This window comes from Sminthopsis crassicaudata, chromosome 3 (assembly GCF_048593235.1).
Source record: "Sminthopsis crassicaudata isolate SCR6 chromosome 3, ASM4859323v1, whole genome shotgun sequence".
NCBI classification, from domain to species: domain Eukaryota; kingdom Metazoa; phylum Chordata; class Mammalia; order Dasyuromorphia; family Dasyuridae; genus Sminthopsis; species Sminthopsis crassicaudata.
This window is the reverse complement of record NC_133619.1, coordinates 58,096,585-58,119,923: the sequence shown is the minus strand read 5'-3', so window position 1 is coordinate 58,119,923 and position 23,339 is coordinate 58,096,585. Positions and strand designations below refer to the sequence as shown.

At 34.1% G+C, this 23,339-nt stretch overlaps 1 protein-coding gene across 3 annotated transcripts in view; it reads right to left on the bottom strand.

The window, feature by feature from the left end:
- The window catches only part of SCG2 (secretogranin II), a 74,587-nt gene extending 58,392 nt beyond the window's left edge, over positions 1-16,195 (bottom strand). Inside the window, exons 1-3 of one of the 3 annotated variants that reach the window (XM_074298602.1) lie at positions 16,035-16,132; positions 7,966-8,147; positions 1,252-1,334 (exon numbers count right to left, since the gene is read on the bottom strand). The gene's annotated coding sequence lies outside the window, so the exon portion shown is untranslated. Of the gene's footprint in view, positions 1-1,251; positions 1,335-7,965; positions 8,148-16,034 lie in introns of those variants that run through there. The other 2 variants (XM_074298603.1, XM_074298604.1) reach the window with 2 other exon arrangements.
- Positions 16,196-23,339: the final 7,144 nt, after the last annotated feature.

The window sequence follows — 23,339 nt, the reverse complement described above, 5'->3', positions numbered from 1 at the left end:
ACCAAATCCTTGTTATCATTTGATAATATTAGATGAAAATAAAACTAGTATCATACTGATATGTTTTTCTGGTTAACTACCTTGAAGATAGACCAAGTACTGTGTTTTGTAATCATTGAAACAATGAATTGAACAATGGGCTTGAAGTCAGAAATATAGGATTTTAGACACTTGCAAACTATACCACTCCAGGTATAGTCACTAAACTATAGTAACTCCAGGCTAGTCACTAAACCACTATCAGTTCCTCTGTCTACTTAGGGATAATCATAGCACCTACCTCAAATCAAATAAATTAAGATTTGTAAAGCATATTGTAAAACTAAAGCACTATACAAATGCTAGTCATCATTATTATCATAATTGTCATCATTATCCCCATTTTATCATTATAAAAACTGAGGTTCTAGAAATTGTAACTTAACCCAAGATCATATGAGCAAATAAGAGGCAGAACTGCCTATATTTGAGGAAGATAATATCAGTCATAGAACCAACATAATATAGTGGTTCAAGTACTGATGGTATGAAGAGTTAGAAGAGTCAGAAAGGTCAAAGTTCCAGGAAATTTTTTTTTAACCAAAAATTGCAGATTACTTTTTGATATGTATCAAGAATTGTTTCAATTCACAGGCACTTAGATGGTGAAGTGGAAAGATCATTGGTCCTGGAATCTTGAGGATCTGAATTCAAAGCCAGCCTCAGACACCCAACACTTACTAGCTGTGGAGTTATTTACCCCCAATTATCTTAGAAGGGGAAAAAAGAAACTGTTTCAATAAAAATAAGACCACAAATACTTTCAGGGAAGATTGTGCCTGAAAGTTAAAAGAGAGAATTAGGGGAGAAGGACATGGAGAGAGAAAGAAAAAGATTACTCTTCAATTTTCAGGAATAAGGGAACCAAAAAACATAGTCACATTATGCAGGATGGGGTGGACTTCCCCAGAGTAACAGTCTACATGTCGGATAGTCTATTCCAAAATCTAAAAGGAAAACAGATTCATAGGAAGAGGAAAAGGAAGCTACAAAGATATATGCATTCTCTAAAGTCTGTTCCTGGCACACAAAAAAAGGTACTTAATAAAGTTTGTGCTAATTTCCTGATTGATGTTCCTATACTTAAGGTTAGGGAAATAGATTCTGTGAAGACTTCAACACCTAGAGCTTGCCAAAAGGAATCTATGTGCTTTGAGACTAAGAGCAAAATATGCTTACTGGATGCTAAAATTTAGAATCAGAAAGACTTACCTTTATGAGTTCAAATCTAGCCTCTGATATTACTGACTGTGTGATCTTTGGCACTGTGAGACCTTTCAGCCTCAATTTTACACCTGTAAAATAATGAGAAATATGGCTAGTATGCTTTAGAAGAGCAATGGTATCAGGTAGTAAGAGAGAGACAGAGATAGAGAGACAGAGACAAAGACAGAAAGAGACAGAAACAGATAGACAGACACAGAGAGAGCAAAGAGAGAGAGACAGTTATGGTATAAATAGGAATTCTTGACCTGGGACTTTGATCTTGGAAGTTTTTTAAAAAATATTTTGATAACTTTATTTCAATATAATTGGTTTCCTTTTTGTTCCTATTCTAAGAAATGATCCATAAGATTTACCAGATTACTAAAAAAAAAAAAAAAAAAAGTTAAGTACCTGTTAATAGCAACATTAATATCATCATTTTTAATTTATATTTAATGTTGGAATGAAATGAGACACAAGTCATTGAACAGTTAAGAAAAGGAGTTTTAATTTGCACCAACACAGCAAAGATATGTTACATGAGACATAGTGTCTTGTCTGGACATGGCTCTGCTCATGTTTGGTCATGCATTCTTTTGGTCAGCAGGACTAGGGAGAGATTCAGAAATCAGTTAAGTAAGAGAGGCCCCAATTGCATATGGGAGAAACTTGTTATGCTCAGATAACCACCATGAAGCTGTCAAGGAAACAGGAGCCAATCAATTTCTGAGATTGTTTTTTCTCTATTTAGGGAAAAATAATCCCTTTAGTAGGAGGAAAGAAAGAAAAGTTAGTTAAACCCATCTTATGGAGGAAAAAAATTGACAAATAGTATTCCTATCAATAAATATTATTATAATACCATTAGTTTTGGCCCCCATTGAGACTCTGCTCCAATCACTTTAATGGTTTAAATATCTTTTTGAAAAAGAGTATTTGCTAAGGTATCATAATAATAGTTGGTACAAAAAAAGTCTATGATACACACTCTTCTACAAGTACACACAGAATTCATGAGAAAGTCAACTCAACTTTGGAGAATACTTGTGGCAAAGGGGTAACTCATAGCTCCAATTTATGGAACGTTCAAGAAGATCCCCTTAAGTACAATAAACCTGTATCTACCTAACCTTAGCTCCCAATTCAGACACTATCTTCAGACCTAGGGATGTAGTTAGGACACTAATGAGAAAATGGGAGATCTAAACTTCTGACATTTGGAAGATTACAAGATCATCCTCCCATCAAAAGGTGGGAATAAGACCCAGACAAAGATAAAGGTGTAACTTCTCTTTACCCAGTCCCTCAGAGTCAAACATAGTCCAACTTCTCAAATGACTATGCTTGATATCTCTAGCTTGATAAATTATAGAAGACCCCCTCCCCAGAGCATGTCCAAATTTCTTTTATTTACCCATGATTCTTGTAGTTTGAAGGACTTTTCTCATAATTAATCTAAAACCTATAAGTGAGAATGGTTGATTAGGCAACTTGTGATTTAATGTAAGTGGTATGGAATTGAGAATATCAATTACCTTTTCCTTATACAATCAAAGGCTTGACCTTTTTTTTTTTCATATTCCTTAGGGACCTGTATGATCAGTGTTGATCACTGATATATGAGATGGTCATGTTTTCTACCTTAGGTGAGCAGGTGTCTCATTCAGTACTTCCTTTACCTTTCACGAACTCATATTTCATTTTTAATTTCATTCATTTTGTTGTGTTCATTCAAAAAATGACATAATTATTACCAAAGAAAGATAAAGAAAATAGGGGCAGCTAAGTGGTACAGTGAATAGAGCACCGTCCTTAAGTCAGGAAGACTTGAATTCAAATCTGGTCTCAGATACTTAACACTTCCTAACTATCTGACTCTGAAGAAGTCACTTAATCCCAATTGCCTCAGCAAAATAAATAAATAAATAAATAAATAAGAAAGAAATATAAAGAAAATAACAAAAATAATTAACAATAATTAACACAAAGAATGCATAACTTGTATTGGTAAAAAAAAAAAATTCTATGAACACTTTATAAGAAAACAATATAATGACTAAGGAACAAAGATATACCCATGGACAAAAAGTTCCAGTGGCTGTAAAGAATAACTTAGCTATCTGGTAATTATTGAACAAGTCACCCAAGAGCATCATAGTATTTATACTGATTTTACTGATTTTTCAAAAGCCTTTGACTCAGTTCTATACTCATGGCTTATTCAAATAATACAAACATAAAAAATAGATTCAGAACTTAGTGAAGACTATGGTGAACATGCTGAATTGCTTGATGTCCACATGAAAAACTGATTTCTATTGACAATGTCATCACTATAATAACATCAAGTACAAGTTATATAAAACATTGCATCTTTCAGGAAGACAGTTATGTATCCATGAAGGCAATATAGCCTTCAATCCACTAATATTTTATTATAAAAATCTAGGTATGGCTTCCAAATTAAAGAGGTTGTCAAACTAAAACATACTGCTAATGAGTATGGATGACCTAAAGTCATATGGCTGAAAAATATACTATATAGATCCCTGATCTTGTAGAACCTTTTTCCATTTCATAGAAATGTTGAATCAGTAAGAACATTCTTAATGACAGCAAGGAATAATAGAAATTAAATAAAAGTAAAATTGAATCAACAATAAAGATTGTACTTAGTTTTCCTTCAGGCAAGTCACATAAGCACAAAGCTATTAAGGAGAAAATTGTGATGGAATGTTAAAAAAAAAATTACCAGTAGAAATCAAAACCCAATAAGAACATGTATAAGCAATTATTACCTATGCAATACCAGTTTAAAGTAAACTCTCAGAGCTATAAAATGACCATAATAGATTTAGAAAGTATTTTAACAAAAACCCACAATGTCAATGAAATACAGGACCCATCATCCTAAGCTAGCTACAAAAAGAATAATATTTTCTTATCAAAAAGGAAGGAATGGCAGATGTTATTATAATACATGATAAACATTTCAAAGGCCTATAAAAATAATTTTGGAGTAAGTATAAATTACTTTACTGAAAATAGTAAAGAATGATAAAAAGGTACATATCCTTTCATCTGTTCCCTATAACCTGAAGTGGTTTATTTTCAAAACTTGCCTTTAAAAAAGTAAAATCCAAGAATTGAGATCAAAAGTATCTCCATGGATAACATTCAGCTAATCAAGTGTTGAAAAGAAAGCATCAAAAACTGCTGGTTATGCAGATTTGTTTGTAAAAATAAAGGTGATTCCATTTTTGCACCAAGTCATTATGTGTCTCTAATTTAGTGATCAATATAGACCCTCTGAGAAAATGGGAAAAGCCATAAAAAACTTCATTGCAGACTATGAAAATTGACATCTTCCCAATACCTAGCAAGACATGATATAATGATTAAAATTATGAAACAGAAGCTTATCTTTCATGCATTGACAGATTTGTCATCCCACACTACAAAGCATAGATGCCAAAAAATCCTGGAGAATTCAACCAATAAACTGTAGCAGAGAGAGACAAGCCATTATCACAGATTGGACTATTGCCTAGGACCATCAGGACATGACATCTATTCATTCAAAACTTTAACACTATGTTTTTCATAGATGTTGTCATACTCTATATTCTTTCTCTAAGCCAGGACTTTTTAAACTTTTCCCATTTGTTATTCATTTCACCCAAGAAATTTTTATACAACTCCAGGTATATAAGTATATAAAATAAGTATACAAATCAAACATTTACTGATAATAAATCATAATTTTGCAAAAAACAAACATTCAGTTACATGACACCACATAGAGTTGTGATCCACAGCTTTGCTCTAAGCTACATGTAATGAAAACCTTTTAAAATACAGAGATCTTAGGAAAAGTTCGAAGTCACACAGAAATAGGTTAATGTACATAACATTCCTGTGGCCTATTACTAGGATGTTTGTTGTGAGCTGACTGAGCATGAGCTTACATTCAAATATTTTTATTCAACTAAGAAAAGCAGTTATTTTATCAACCTGCGCAACAGTCCATAGGACATTGAATATAAAAGAATGAATGGAGAATAGCAAATAGTTCCAGTACTAACTGAACCCCTCTGAAAAAGATAAGAACTAGATAATAACAGTAGTTTTATTTACATAGAGATTTAAGGTTTTCAAAGCACTTTGCCTACATTATCTCATTTGATAGAGCAAGAACCAAAGTATTAACACTAAACTCATTGCTAACAACTTTCAGACATGTAGAACTTCCAATATATTTCCCCATAGTGTTCCAAGAAAACAGTTTTTTCGCCCTCTTAATTAAATGTAATTTCACCAGCTGGAAAACTGTTCAGGAAGCCTTTTCAGTTCACCTAGCTCAACTTCTCCTTTGTTCCATTTTTACATATAAACAACTAAGGTACAGAAAGTTTAAAAAGCATTCCAAAGGTCACACTAGTCATAAGAAGCAGGACCTAGTTTCAAACCCTTATCCAAACCTAATATTCTTTCCACTGAATTCAGAGGAGGTTAAGATTAAGAAAGACCTTTTTTTTTTTCTTACTGAAATTCAGGCATAAACAAATATTACAGAAAATCTTTTATTCCACACTGATGCCATCAACATCCTTTATGATATTTGAAGAAACTTATTTCTTCTGTTGTTCCTTCCCCACCTTCTCTTCTGTACTTTATGATAACAGAAAGATAGCCTCATTACCATGAATTCTGTATGGCAGGAAGAGAAAACAAAGCATTTGTTCTCTCTGAAGGAAAGGCTGATTTCGCAGAGAGCTATTTATGATCCTAGTTACATTGCTGTTCTTTTTTCTGATGCATTATGATTTTTCTTTAAGCATATTAATCACAAATCTGGATTTGATCCAAATACTGGCAAAGATTGTAGGTTTTAGAATCCATATTTCACCTCTAATAATATAATAACAATAGCTAATATTTAGTGCCAACTACACATTTTATGTGCTTAACAAATATCTCATGACAACCCTGAGAGGAAGGTGTTATTATTATTCTCATTTTATGGAGGGGGAAACAGAGGCAAACATCAATTAGGTCACTTAGCCAGTCACTCAACTAGTATATGTCTGAGGTGGGATTTGGATTTAGATCTTCCTGACTCCAATCTCTGCCCTCTCTCTACTACAAAGTCCAGTTGCCCCCAATTTCTAAATATGAGTAAATGAAGCAGTCAGTTACATGTGATTACTTGAAGAACAATAGGAATCTTAAATAATAAAGAGACATTGATATAGTAGTTCAGGTTTACAAAGAGATAGATGAATAGATAGATAGATAGATAGATAGATAGATAGATAGATAGATAGATAGATAGATAGATAGATGGATGAAATCTCATTTGGGTTTCTTAATGCAGTAAAATGCAGATATTAATGTTGCCACTTTACAGAAGAGGAAACAAAAGCTCAAACAACTTATTTCCAATGGTCACAAAGCTAGGAAGGATCAGAGGTGGAGTAAGAATCTCTTCTGACTCAAATTTGGTCCAGATCCATTTCCTCCTAGGATATTTTATTTCTCCTAGCTCAAAATAACTTACCCATTGACTTGTCAAAGTCCTGGAAATGTTATTGTCAGAGATTCATATACTCCTCTGGATTCAAGCATTCTCATTTTGAATGTTTGAAATAGATGAAAGAAAAATCCAAATATACAAACATATCTTTTAACAATTCTTTTTGTTTAGCAAAGAACTAGAAGATAAGCAGGTGCCCATCAAAATATATTGACTGAACAAATTATAGTATATGAATGTAATAGAATATTGTGCTAAAATAAATGGCAAGAGGCATGATTTCAGAGAAACCTGGGAAGATATATGGATTGATGCAGAGTGAACAGAACTAGGAGAAAAATGTATAGAATGGTAGTCACACTGCAATGAAAAATAACTTTGAAAAACTTTAAAATTCTGATGAATGCAATATCCAACCATTACCCTGTTGAAGAGTGCTATTCTCCACCTAACAGAGGGATGTAGAAAATGAAATGTAAATTTTTGGATATGACAGATGCATGCATCTATTTTGCTTGACTATGATTTGTTACAAGGATTGTGTTTTTCTTTTATTTTTAATTGGAAAGAGGCTTTGGGAAGGAGAAGGTACTAGTGATAGAGATGCAAAAAAAAAAGAGTAAAGGAATAAAAGTCATTGAAGCATTTTTAATTGCATAGAAGAAATAGAAATTAAAAGATGAAAAACAAGCATGAAAGCTTCAAAAGAAACATGCTAAATTTATTATACACTTTTTTTAAAAAAATAAGCTCTACGGTAAAAGAGATTTTTCAGTTTCATATGTAATTTCTTCTCTCTCTCTCTCTCTCTCTCTCTCTCTCTCTCTCTCTCTCTCTCTCTCTCTCTCTCTCTCTCTCTCTCTCTCTCTCTCTCTGTGTGTGTGTATGTCTCCTCTACTCTCCTCTCTTGCCCGCTCAACTCCTCTTCTCCCTCTCTGTCTGTCTCTCTACCCATCCTTCCCTCCTCTTTTCTATCTCCTCTGTCTTCCTCCTTCCTTCATTCCATCATTCTCTTTTTTTTCTCTCCTCTCTCTTTCTCTCTTCTTTTCTCTCTCTTTCTCTCCCTTTCCTTTCTTTTCCTATTCTTTCCTGCTCATCTCTCTGTGTCTCTCCCTTTCTCTCCCTGTCTCTCTGTCTTTCTCCCCAAATTCAAAATAAAAAAATAAATAAATAAATGTACATACCCCTGAGTACAGTTCCAAGACTGATGAACAGATTAAGGTTTTTGTCCTAGTTCAACGAGTACCACCTTCATGTTACTTTGGGCAAAATTATTTCATATCTGTGAATGTCTCCTTATTTTTTCAAATACAAAATAAGAAGGCTTCAACAAATTATCTCTAAGCTCCCTTCCACCTTGAACAATCTGTAAAAAAAAAAAAAAAAAAGTCACTAAGTGCTATTAACACTATAGAGTGAATTAGTTTTATTGGAAAGAACTGAAAAATGAAAGAGAAATAGGTTTTATGAATGAAGCAAAACATCTGGGGCTAGAGGCATCAAAAAACAAACAAACAAACAAACAGAGAATACGAGTTAAAGATCTAGTCATTCACATCTTGCCTAGTATGAGCCAATAGCTTTTCCCCTGGGTTTAGAACATTAATTATAGCAAGTTTGTCTTTATCTTATTCACTCTTAAATCAAAAGACCCTGAAAAAGATTCATGAAAACATGAATGAAATATGCCAATTAATGAGAAAGCTGCAAAGATCCTTAGTAAGTCATAAGGAGTGGTTTCCAAGCCCACACCAGAAAAGCACAAGCACATCGCCCTTCTTAATGTAGAATTCCTTTTTAAAAGTAAAAACCATGAATAAAATATAAGAAACTGTTTCCAAAGGAATAACCCATTATGAAAATTGCATCAATGGAAAAATGGAGGAGGCCAGAACACTAAAGGCAGTTCTATCACACAAACCACTTGTAGAAACAAATTTTCCCATTAAGAGGAAGTGCCTTAGATACAAATGATCTGTAACTACTCTGCTCTCATAAACACTACTTAAAGAATATCTATACCACACATGGGCTATTACATGCATCCTAATGGCCATCTTTTACAATCAACATAAATTCTGGCTAGCAAATCCATTTTGTAATGATGTGTAGGTTTCCATGAAGAAAACAAAACTTTTTTGTATGTTCTTCAAACTATGCCATTTGTCTTCTTTTCTTTTTAAAGAGTCACACATGGGACAAGAGGCATCATATACATTGTCACCAACCTACTACAGCTCCTTATTATACCTACCTGAACAATTGCAATAGCCTCCTAAAATCCACTCTCTTCTCCTTCCCACCAATCTACCACTTTGCTATCATAACAATCTTGCTCATACATAAATCTGGCCAAACTCATACTTCTCATCAAAATTCTTCCTAGTGCCTTACATTAAGGTCAGTTTGCCTCTTTTCAGCTTCTATCCATCACTTTTATATCTGCCTTGGTGCTAGAATAGAATTTTAGTGTCGCTACTACATTTCAACAGTGCCTGGATGTTAGAAAGTATCTAATAAATTATAGTTAAATGACTGAATCACTTAAGTCCAGAATGAGAACCTTGTCTACAAGTAGCAAAGAGACAAGTTTTGGATTATTATAAGCAGACAATTAGAATGATCCAAAAATGGAAGAGGAAGCTTTGAGAGATGGTGGGTTCCTCCTCACTAAAGAATAAAATCCAGATAGTGACTCTCCTTGAAAAGGAATTTTATTCAGGTAGGAGTTGGACTAGATGGTGTATAAAATCTTTTCCAGTCCTGAGATTCTGTGACTGGGTAACCTTTCAAACTCACATCAAGCTCACATTCATTAAAATTCCATGGACATGGTACAATGCTATAGTTGTGACCTTGGGAAGTGAAGAGCAGAGCTCTGAGGAATTGGGATATTAGATAATATAAACTGAATTTAAAGTCAGATGAGGGATCATGTTTTATCACTTATTATTTCTGTGACTTCATTCCTTTGGGCTTCAGTTTCTCACCTGTAAAATGAAGGTGCAGGATGATTTCTGAAATCTCTTTCCTCTCTATAGCTAAGAATTTATAATTCAGGGTGGAGTCAAATAGGGAAAGGCAAAAAAGTATAGGCTGATACTTCAGGTAGGGAGAGTTTTGGATGGGGCACCACACTGGGGGATTTGAACTTCAAAAGAAGTCATATGAGAGCAGTGGACACAGGACAGAGGCACCAGAACAGAACATGAACAGAGAACCAACTTCATAATTTTGCCTTGGGCTATTCACACTGCCAGGACCCACAAGGATACAGAAAGAATGGAAACTTTCATCCAAGGTTAAACTGTTCAGTTGTCCTTTTTCAAAAGGAGATCTGCTAACCTATCCTTATCTAACCCAGCATACATAAATACAGATGGCAGTGACGCAGGCAGGAGCTGATGGGATGAGCAAATTTTCTGAACAATTCTTTAAACATTGGTAATACCTTAGCTCTCGCTTTAGTGTTCATAGAATTTTTGCCTCTAATAGTCAAGTTCAAGGCTTCTCTAATATTTGTCTAGTATTGTGAAGGGAACGAAAAGGGATCAGCACAGTCTGGCTTTTTATTCTAGGCAGATTGCTTTTATAAGAGGATAAAAAAATGTTTCTCTACAGCAGCAAATGTCAAAGGCTGATCATGGTTATATCCTCCAAAGCATCATCTCACACACAAAAAAAGTAATCATGCAATATCAATCACATTAATATGAGTTCCTAGAGATTTGAGGGGAACAATATTGATGACTTTCATGGTATCACTTGCCCTGATTGGGCTATATAAAGCTGTAACAGCAGAAAATGCCAACCTGAATAATACAAGTCATTGGAATAATGGCCCTGCTGTTAATTGACATCTTAAATAGGGTAAGTTCCTCCAAAATGAAAACTTTTTTTTTTAATTGAGGCATTCTGTGTCTCAAATAACCTTAGAATATTCATTGCTAACATTTCTTTTAAATTCTTTGAACCAAATTAACAATATAATAATTTTTTTTTTAAATCCAATGTATGAAAAAAAAAAAAAAAAACCCTGAACAAAGTGGGAAGGAATAAGGCTAGATTCTAAATCTCTTAGTATGGAAGATTCTAGCCCAGGACACAATCCAATTATCAATCAACAAGTACTCGTGATACTGCCATTTATCCATTTTCTAAGAAATGTTCTATGAAGCTCTTAGTGGTTACCACATGCATGGATCTCACCACCTCACTTCTAAATAATAATCTTACAATAATCTCCTGGTAGGTCTCCCTGATTCAAGACTCTCACTATTCTACTACACTTGACTGCCAAGGTAATTTTTCTACAGCACAATTATGACTGTCATCGCTACTCAATAAACTTCCCTAGATTCCTGTTATCTTCTTGATCAAATCTAAACTGTTCTTTTTGACATTAAAGTCTTTCACATGTCCCCTTCCTGGTCTTTCCAGTCTTCTTCCTCTATATCTGTCCATCAAGAGCTCTGACCTAGAGATACATGTTTCTTTGCTGTCTCTGACCACAAAGTCTAACACAGAGTCTATCCTGCTTCTGTGACTTTTCAGTATCTGCTTTCCATGTCTGTTGTGTTCACTCTTCTCACCTCTAATTACTGGATTCATTTCAACTTAAACCTCCACTTCTGTAGGAAGCCATTCTCCCATTTCCATCCCATTAACATAAACTTTCATTAATTCCGATATGTTTTGTACATATATAGTGGTTTATCTGTTGTCTCCACTATTAGAATGTGAGCTCCTTGAGGTTAGGAACCATGATTATGATTTTTTTTTAACTTTCTTTGTATCTTCATTGCTTAACACAGTACCTATAGTAACTGCTTAAATGTTTGTTAACAGACTCAGTGACTTTCAGTTCCTCCTCATTTGTAAAATGAGGCGGTCAGATAGGATAATTTGTAATGTTCTTTCTGATCCTGAATTTCTATAGTCATTCCCCAAGAATTGTGTTGATGCCATGTTATAGCAAGACAGGTGATTTCAAATCCCCACCACCCCATTCCTTTAAAAGATTAAGTTTTTGCAAATCAGATCATTTGGATTTTTCAATCTGGTTCCCATTATCTACAGCATAGTGTCCTTTCCTAGACAGTGTTTCCTAAGCATGATGAGGTGAAGGGAGAAGATCTCTTACCTGTCTGTGTTTCATCAATAGTATTCTGAATATTTTAGAGAGGAAAAAAAAGGAATGATTTTTGGGAACTCTCTCCATCAAAATAGTCCATCATCAGAGCTCAAAGTCAGTGAATGAAAACTGGATTTTCACTTAATCCTATATTTACAAATCAGATTTTAGTATCATATTGAATGAGATGAGGTGAGATCTTTCAAGACAGTCATGAAAATGGAGTAAGGCTTCATCTACTTCAGAGTTTGAGCAGGTCTGAAGGACTTTGAAGATTGAGTCAAGGGCATACCTACATCATTTTCTCCCTATTTCAGTCAAATATGAGCAACTATGTACTTATTGGTCAAGTTCAATTTCTTGGGTAGTTCTCACATTTAGAATGTGAGACCCTCAGCCAATGAGGATGAGGGTCAATGGTGGGAGGGGGTATTAGCGTTAGGGATTAAAAGTGTTAACCCTACCCCAGAAGGGGCTTCCTCCTTTCAATTGTCTGCTCTACAGGTGGGATGCCCTTCTCTGGAGAATATATAATAAACTTTGCTTCTAGAGATATCTCCAGTTTTTTATTAAATGGTGACCCCTCACCATTTCTGAACCACACAATATGGTAGCTGAAAATACAATTCATAGTTCTGTTTGGAAAGATGTTAAAGTAAAGCAATAAGCCTTTAGAAACAAATAATCCCACATATCAAAGCCTGTATGTTCTCTAATGGAAGACCTCTAGAAATTGAAAGTTAGAAGGAATATTTTGTTTTTGTAATGCCAAAGAAACTGAGGCAGGATAGAGAATAGAGAGTTATAATATTAATTTTTTGGAGAGTTTGATTAATTGACTGGATCAGACTCTCATCTCCAAGTATCCAATCCCGAATGTGGGGTCCCAGGGATTCTTTATATAATCCTTTAGTGATTAGGAAGAACAATGGGGGAGGCAGAGTGAGCATGGAACATCCTGATAAATTGGGAAGGTCTGGAGTCAAGATGTCTAAGATAGACGGTCTTTCTCCTTATCTAGATTAAACATTCACAGTTTATAACCTTAGAGTAGCTAGCCCTGAATTATATCAGTATTAATGGTTAGGGGGAAGGGAATGTTGCAACCAGGCAGAACAATTCAGGGAAATTGAGGTAGAACAATTAGGGAAACTGATCTAGAATAATCAAAGGAAGTTGTAGCATAACATTTTGTTTTTTGGTGAGGCAATTGGGGTTAAGTGACTTGCCCAGATCACAAAGCTAGGAACATGTCTGAAGCCAGACTTGAACTCAGCTCCTCCTGATTTCAGGGCCAGTGTTCTAGCCATTGTGCCATCTAGCCCCCCCTGATTTAAAAGGAATCTTACAGATCATCTGGTTTGATCCTGCAAATGAGGAAGAATTAACTTGTCCCAAATCAAGAAATTAATCAAGACTAATGTGTCACATAAGTTTACTGATGGATTGGAAGCATTTATGATTTAGTGTTCTTATAAAAGGAAAGGATTAATTTTTCAGAGATATATATATCCAGTTTGTGACAATACAGAGACCAAACAGAGACACAAACAGAGACAAAGAAAAACAAACAGACACAGGAATAGAGAGACAAGACACAGAGAGAATATGATATACACACACACACACACACACACACACACACACACACACAAGGGACAAGAATTTTTATTAAAGTGAAGGGGCAACCTCTTCAAGGAACTTATTAAAGAAGGAGGAACAAATGTTCCTTTTATATGTTTGATTTATAACATACTTTTAAAAAATAAACTTTATATAATACATTTTCAATTATATATGCAATTTTCTTTTTGTACATGGATATGTTTATGCTTGTGGATGTTTGTCAAGTTCAGATTAACAAGGAAAAGAAAAAGAAAAAGGACAGAAAAAAGAACCACTATTAAAACATATTTTGTAGGTAAGCATCAAGCCTTTAATGGAAGACCTTCAAAGTCCTCAGACTTCAGTTTCTGCGCATTTCTTAACACATTATACCACACTGTTTCCTTGACTTTTGGTTATCCACCTTCTATATAAACACTTCATAGATTCAAGAATTTATTGATAGCAGACTGGGAATGGGGATAGCAGGAGAAAACACTATAATTTTATGATTCAAGTTTTGTACTACAGTTTCTCTTAACTGGGATCTTAAATTAGAACTGCATCCCAAGGATAGCTGATCTTTCAACATTGAGATATTTCAAATTCTCCCTTCTGATCTGTGATAGAACTATTGACAGTCCATTTAAAAAGACCAGAATAAGCAAAGTACCTACTGGATATGTACATGTTCTGAGAAGTATACATAGAAGAATGTTTAGTCAGCCAACAGTAAACTTTAATAATTTAAGTGTAAACTTTCTAGGACCAGGGAGCAAAAGAGCAAAATATGTTACCATATTTTAATCCCCAGAACTTGAAATACATTCCAGGGGATCCTTTATCTTTGAAAGATGAAGCAATTGCTAATGTTAAATCAAATTGGTACTTCCACTACTCAGAAAATTCCCATGCCCTTGAAACCCAATTTATCATCAGAAGAAAAATGAATATTTTTCTCTTGTATTGTATTTTAATATTTAACATTTTATATATTTAATATTTAATAAATAATAAGTAATCTTTATTAAAATAACAATAACTAATTATAGTATTAGGACCAAGGTTTTCCCCCTTTTCTATTTCCCCATCCAGAAACTGACCAGTGTGGGAAATCTTTCTTAAAGATTTAGCCAAACCAAAATCTAATCAGACAGTAAAAGAAACTCTAAGTTTAGACTAATAGATTTATTCCTGCTCATTTTGTTTGCTCAGAAAAATCCTGGGAAAATGTTACTTCTCCCTATTATCAAGACAGATGATATTAAAATTGATGTTTCTTTGACCAAAATTTGAATGATCTAAGTCATGTACTCCAAGGTAGTTTACCTCCCATTCGATTAATCAATCAGAGAAGATTAGGCATCCCTCAGGAAAGCTCCCTCAAATATAAACTGTGACATCCCTCCCCCACCACTGATCTAAAAGAGATGGTCAAATGACAATACTTTTATTAATAATCTGTTGGTCTTTTTAATAAAATGATAACATTATTCAGAAACTATTTCTCAAACTTTTTAAACATCACACCAGAAGGTACTTGACCTAAGAAAAACATATATATGTATGTGTATGTATGTGTTTATATACACGCATATGTGTATATGTCTATGTGTGTGTGTGTGTGTGTGTGTGTGTGTGTGTGTGTGTGTGTGTGTACAGGGGAAAAGCTCCTTTCCAAAATTATAAGAAAGGAGGTACAGAGAAAGAATAATAACTAGAGACTATATAGCAGTAATAACTGTAAGGATAGCTAAATCCTCTCCATCTACAACTTCTTACTAAGAAAAAAAGAGAGTTATGAGGTCCAGTTTACAGATTTGTGTGTGCTTGATAATCTCACAGGCAGCTAGAAAGTACAAAACCATCTACAGAGGATTATATTATTTTTCTTACAAATATATGATTTACTCAAAAACAGATTATATTTTAATTTAACAGTTTAGAGGCAAGGTTGATTGTTTGCCAAAATTGGAAAAAATGGCTCACACAAAGCAGGCTTGGCTTTACTGCTGGATTCTTCAAAATGCAAAGGATAGAAAAGGAGACATGCTTTGTTGGATAAAATATTAACAGCAAAGCTTTCATCAACAATTCCATTTCACCCACAAATCCAGGATACTGAAAGACACAAGGATGTGTTCCAGACAATAGCCAGAGGGAAGAGCATTAATGCTGCCTCCTATCTTAAAAAGCAAAAAAGAAAAAGAAAAGCAAAAAGTAGCTCTGACAAAGGCATGACATTTGAATTCCAATATGAAGCAACTAGAAGGTCTATGGGCATCCTTGGAAAGAATAAAGCTAGACTTTTAGAAACCAGGAAGGCAGAAGTCCATTCCCAAGTGTTTTCATGAAAGAAATCAATAAAGGGGGGAAATGAAATGTTTTGTGATCTGGTTGCCTATCTATATGCCCTAACTGCAACAGAGTGAGTTCACGTTAACCAAATCCAATAAATGTCTTATAAAACTTTAAAGATAAACATATTTAAAGGCTTAGCGCAATTCTACTTACTTCTACTACCACCCAGGACATTAGAAGTACTCTCAGCCTCTTGAGGTCTCTTCTTAGTGTTGTCTAGTTCCTCTTGGTGATGAGGTTCTGGATAAGTAAATGGACTTTGGCAGAGACTGCATTACTGTATACAATCTTGAAGCTTAGCTACTCCCTGAGATAAGCAGGGAGAGCACTGATAGGATTATAAATAGATTTTTTTTTTAAAAAATAGGCCTTTAGTTCCTGTGGACCTTTAATACAGCCCCACCCCAGCTGGAGACCTCTGGTAGAATTCTTAGCTGAATTCCTTGAATAAACAAAATAATCATAACCCCAGCTTTATTGTATCTGATCAAAAAATCAGTTTATGTTAACCCCTAAAGTGATATTTCCCCTATAAAAGATCTTCTAATACTGTAGACCCCTACTAACTCTTTTTAGGGTGCTAAAAACCTTTTAGGATAAGCTCACTAGTCAATGGCATAATCCCTCTCCCCCAATTCCTTTTTGGGGTTAGTCTACTTTCTAAGCATTACAATAACTAATACCAATTATGACCCTAAATCTCTTTTAAGGTTAGCCCCCTAATCCTGTAATCCTCCACTTGCCAGTACTTTAAAGGTGTCTCTGATAGGGAACTTGTGTTCCTCCTTGTTAATTACTAAAACTTTTCCTTGCTAAAAACACTAATGGATTCAGGATGGATCTTCATCTCTTGATTTGGAGAAGGTCTAAACCTACAAATTCTTTTGAGATAACCTTCAATACTAGCCCATAACCCCAATATATTTTGGGGGTAACACCCCATACTCCATCATTTGGGTGGGCAACCCTATCATTTTTGTGGCTGAAAATTGGGAGAGTCTGACTGTACCCAATAACCCCAATACTGAGGACCTCCCATTTAAGGAGACCCTCCCAAAGACACCTTTATCCCTTTCCAGATTAAGAGGACTTGGTCTTGTCCTTCAGATACCTTTTTTATATTCTTGCACATGTAGTCTTTCTCTACTTCTTCCTCCCTCACTCCTTTTCAATTTCCTTTTATACATTGCCTTTCCTGACTAGAATGTAAGTTCCTTGATGGCAGAAATTGTCTTCTTACTGCTATTTGTATTCCCAGAATTTAGCATAATATCTGGCATAAAGCAAGTGTTCAGTAAATGCTTGTTGACCACTTTATGGTCTTCTAGGCTACCACAATCCCCTAAAAATGTTTAAGTCCAAAACTCTTCTTTGAAAAGTCCCAGAATCCTAGACTTAAAAAGGATTTTAAGGTCATCTAGCCCAGTAGTATCAAACTCATATTTTAATAAGGACCACTAAATTATACTTAAGCATCCTTGCTGCCTCAGGCCACATATTGATTTTTAAAAATCACAAGTTAATATGAATGTATTTTTCTTTTTTCATTAAATATTTTCCAATTAGAGTTTAATCTGCTTCAGGCTCCACTGAGGAATGTTACAGTCCATATTTTCTAACCCCTCTAATCTAATCCAAACCATGTTAGGACAGATATCCCCTTTACAGCATACTGACTATGATTTTCCAGATGCTGCTCCAGTCAAAAAGAATCTAAAAGATTTCCCCCACTAGTTGATTTCTGGATGAGAAAATAGAAAAGAGAAAAAACCTTGGTCCTAGTACAATAATTGATTATTAAATACAAATGAGAAATAATCATTTCTCACACACAGGCAAAAGAATGTGGCTCTCTCCCAAACATGCTTCTCTAGAGCATAAGTTTCTTGAGAGCAAGGATTGTATCTTATTCATCTTTAAATCTCCCTTCGGATTCAACACAATGCTCCACATAAATACATAATATTAAATGATGACTGTTGGATGAATAATCCAACATAGATCAGAAATGTAACAATTCTTTACTGTAGAGGACAGCACATAATTTTTAAGGGCCTGAAAACCTAAAAACCAATTTTTGCCGGATACTTTCCATAATTTGAATGTTATTAATAAAATGAGAATCCAGACACATGTATTTATGGTCCTATGTATTCTGAAGCACAAACCATCCAAAATATTCAGATTATAAGTGACTAGAATTTCTTATAATTTGTTGTATCATGTATATGAATATTTGTTATATTCACCAACGGTTCTGAAAACAGCCTGACCTCTGTTTGGCAAATTGCATTCACTCCTACATTTATTTCTCTCAGGCCCTGCTTCTAACTCTTTGTATTATATCCCATTGGTAAAGCTTCAATACTATGTTCCACTATGTTCCCACTAAATGGTTAATTGGTTAAAATGACCGAAAGGAAAAGCAACAAATATTAGAGGAGATATTTGGAGACCAATCTGGAGTTATTAAACTGTCTATATACCCTTTGACCCAGCAATACCACTACTAGGTCTAATTCCAAAGATGATTGGGGGGGAAAAAAAAAGATCTTATATGTTCTAGTATATTTATAGCAGCTCTCTTTGTGGTGACAGACAACTGGAAATTTTGGAGATGCCCCCAAATTGAGAAATAGTTAAACAAGTTGTTGTACATATTTTTATAAAGCTTTTTATTTTCAAAACATATGCATAGTTTTTAACATTCATCCTTGCAAAACCTTGTGTTCCACTTTTTTTTCTCCCTCCTTTCCTCCTATCCTGTTCCCTAGACAATAAGTAATCATTGGATATGTTAAACATGTGTAATTCTTCTATATATATTTCCATGATTATCATGCTGCACAGGAAAAATCATATCAAAAAAGGGGGGAAGAAAATATAATGCAAGCAAATAGCAAAAAAAAGAAAAGTGAAAATATTATGTTGTGATCCTTACTTAGTCCCCATGGTCCTCTCTCTGGGTGTAGATGACTCTCTCTATTACAAGACCATTGGATAATACTCTATTAGCATATCCTTGGAGGATGACCCTGCTCAATTATTCTATCTGGCTAGATCTGTGGGTGTGGACGAAGAAGGGTGAGAGAGATCAGAGGGTGGAGTAGGACAAGCCAGATCATTCTTTGGCAGTGGAGAGAGAGAGAAAGGAGGTGTGGAGATTTCTATATCTAATCTCCTGAAGGTGACCCCAGAAGACCAAGAATAAAGACTTTTGCTTATCCTGACTCTGGCTGATTCTAAGAGGAACTGGTTTGAATCACCTCATTGTTGAAAAGAACCACATCCATCGGAATTGATCATTGTATAATCCTGTGGTTGCTGTGTACAATGTTCTCTTGGGTCTACTCATTTCACTTAGCATCAGTTCATGTAAGTTTCTCCAGGCCTCTCTGAAATCATTGTGAATAATTGTGATGGAATACTACTGTCCTATAAGAAATGATGAGCTTAATAAACTTTAAAAAAACACATATATATAATGAATATGAAAAGCAGAACCAAGAATATGTTGTATACAGTAATGGCCACATTGTTTTAAGAACAACTTTGAGAAAATAAGTCTATTTGACTATTATAAATGCAAAAATTAATTACAAAAGGACATATTAAGGAAGATACTGCATGCAGCGAAAGAACTAATCAGTAGAAATATGTATAAAATGATTTTACATATACATACATATATATATGTATATATATATATATATATATAAAATATATGTTTGCATATCCATACATAACTCTAATAGTAGCCCTCTATAGGGTTGAAGAACAGGGAAGATAAAAAAGAAATTTACGTGATAATTTTACTATATTTAAAAGGAATAACAAATTGTATGTAATAGATTTGCAGTTCCATATGGATTATACCAGGTTATAGAAATGTTTGTTTTATTTCATAAATTAAAAATAAAATAAAATTTTAAATGTAAAAAAAAAAAAATTTCCTCCATCCCTTGCACTCTTTTCACACTGGAATATACTTTCATGCCTGCAAACCCTTTCGCCTGATTGATAGTTTCTTCCTTGAATTTCCAGTTTGAGGAAGGATACCTAAGTTAGCTATGCCCTTCCATTAATTTTTCTACAGGCTCCAGCTCCAGAACTTCTAGTTTTTTCCACCATCTCCTACTCCCTTTTAGCTCCCTTTGTTGTCTTTTCTCATTAAAATATAAGCTCCTGAGATCAATGACAATTTTTTTTATCTATCTACACCCCTATCACTTAGCATAGTGCCTGGGAGACAAAAAACACATAATAAATGCTTGTTGACTTACCTTATTATGTGATTTTCTTATCTGTAAAAGTCACTCTTCTGGTGTTGCTATGCCTAACTTAAATTAAATAAGTAAGATGTCAAAATTACAATTCTTATATCAGCTGCTAGGTTATGGGGAGTTTTTGCTTGTGGTTCAACTTGGGTTCAAGAACCCAAGTTCTTTCCATCTTCCAGTAAATCCAGCTAATTAGAATGCCAAATGTGTTTTTCTTTATCTATGACAATCATGCTACTAAGTCATCATTAATAGGATACACACTTAGACCTCTCCCTCTAGGAACAGTGATATAATTGAACTGATGTTTCCACATGTACCCAACACAGCTGGCAAGGGTTGGGACCATTGTCCCAGAGGTCAAAAATTGGCCTTGTCAGCATTTCTACACTAACCAACTGAATTAATCTGCCAGACCTTTATGGACTGATGTGTATGCATGAGATTTGTTTATATGACTATTTTCTTTTAATGAACATTGCACACATATATTTGAACTATTGACCAAACTATTGGTCATGTGGATACTTTCTCAATAATTCATTCAGCATTTGGTAAATAGTTGAATACTAACTATATGCAAAATGCCATGCTAAGTCTCGTGAAAGATACAGAATAAAAAGGCACAGTTCTTGCCATCACAGAGCTTATGATGAAAGAGGAACTAGGGGAAGCTATTAAAAATTGTCAAAATCAGAAGATAATGGAAGATGAGTTTCCTTGACAATTTTTCAAAAGAAAGAAGGAAATTCAAAGATGATTTAACAATTACTTATTGAAAATGTTAGTATTAGGAGACATAAAAATTCTTAAGTTGTAGATGAATGCAAATATAATATCATTGATCAAACCTGAGAGAAATCCAATATAAATCTATTGGACTCATACCACTCCATAATAAAGGAAGAAATATCTTTCCTTACTCATCCCTTTATATAAATAGAAAATATAATGTATCACAAAAGGCACTGGATTGTAATCCAGGAAATCTGAGCTCTAATTCTTCCTGGTTATACCATTAATAAGCTGTGTGAATGTATAAGAAGTCATAACTTGGTTTATGATCTATTAAACATGGTTGTCATCTTATATGATCCCCCAGATTCTATGATCCTCAAAACATAACCCCAACCAAATATCAGAACACATTCACATTTAAATCTCTCATCATTCATTAGAATGGCAGCATACATGGGACCCACAGTTTTACCAGCATGTCAGGAGAGGACTCTGGATATATGTATATATACCACATTCTTAATGTTTCATTGATATCTTTTTTTTTTTTTGCAACATAATTTTTGTAGATATCTCTCATAGAATAATCTCTTGTAACAGATTAAAGAAACCAATTAGTTAACTAAATCTGAAGGTGCATACAACATTTCATCCCCACTGTCTTTCCTACTTTATTCAGGAATATGAGTTTCATCATCATTCATATTCAATCAAGATTGACCACTGCAATTGAATTCAATTGCCATCTAGCCCTATTTTTATTTATATTATCATAGACATTGTGTATATTATTTTTCCAGTTCTATTCTCTCCACTCTGCATCAATTCATGTAAGCCTTTCTATGTTTCTCTAATTCCTCATATTCATCAACTCTGAGGGCATTAATAATATTCTACTACATCTCTTCAGCACAGTTTCTTCAGCCATTCCCCAATCTATAGTCATCCACTGTGTTTTCATTATTTTGCTACCACTAAAACAAAATGCTATATCTATTCTGCTACAGATGACACCTTTATTTGAAATACCTCAAGACAGAAGTCTAGTGATGTTGTGAACATGTCAAGGAATATAAAGTTAGTGACTTTCTCAAATGATTTCAATTAATTGTTCCAATTAATAGCTTTGCTAATAGTATATTAGTGTGTTTTCCTTTACCCAGTTCTCCAACAATGACTATTTCTGTCTTTTGTTATCTTTGCCAATATGATTAATGTGACGTGAAACCTCAGTGATTAAACAATTATTTCCTGAGATTCCTTCTACCATTCCTCATGATGTCCATACAGACCTCCCTGATTTGAAATTCTCACTCTGGGTCTTAAGTTCCCAATCTTCCTCAAACACATAGAACTGGGATTCCTTGAAAACTATTTTATTACTTTGCCAGGCCTCTGATTTAAACTCTTGTTCTGGATATCACTTCTCTTTACCTAGGAGACATTTTTTTTCCCCTCATGTCAACTAATTTCCTTACACCCATTGGTTATCTGCACAGAATCCAACATATAATAATCCAACTGTAATTGAAGGCTGGAATCAGTGGGTCCATGTTCACCACTTCCCTCTTAGTCCAAATATCAAGCCCATTGCCTCATCTCATTGTTTTCAGATTCCCAGCCAGTCATTTGGAAGAATTTTATGCTTAATTCACCAGTTTAAAAGGCACAAAATGTCAGTGTCATTATTATAATGAGCATTCTTTTGGAAACTCTTAGAAAATAAATGCAATCTAAGGACAAATTCTTCTAGTTAATTAATGGTGTGTATAATGAGACAAAATCAAATTAAAATAATCATGTGTGATATGGGTGTGGATATGTGTGGGCATGAGTGTGAAACAGACTGCAAATTCTTTGTAGTCCAATATTCTTTTGTTTTTGTCTTTGTATCTCCATCACCTAACACAGTACTTGGAACTTAAGAAATGCTTTTTAAAAGTTAAATGGATCCTCAGACTTTGTAATAAAGAAAAGAATGAGACAAGTTTTCTTCCTTTTCTATTTTTTTGTTGGGGGGAGGGTCTTATCAGAATTACTATAAGAAATCATACCAAGTTACCTGGCATAAAAAGTACTGTTTCTCACATTTTAGCCTATTTGCAGATGATATTGCATTTGCTTATCAGCAAACAGACTCATATATATATTCTATTTACTTACCAGCAAATAGCAAACTTTAGAATTACTTAAGAAATCTGAATTTGTAGCATTGTATCTATATTCACACTATTCAATAGCTATTGAATTTAAATGAAAGCAGATGACATCTTGAAACCTATTCAGAATAAATATGTCCTCTATGATATATCAATTTGATCATGGACAATTAAACAAAATTATTTTATAGAATTTTAAAAGCCTCATTACATTCAGATAATTAAGATGTTTACATTGTTCCAATTTTTATTTCTCTCAGAGCATAACATTAGAATTACCT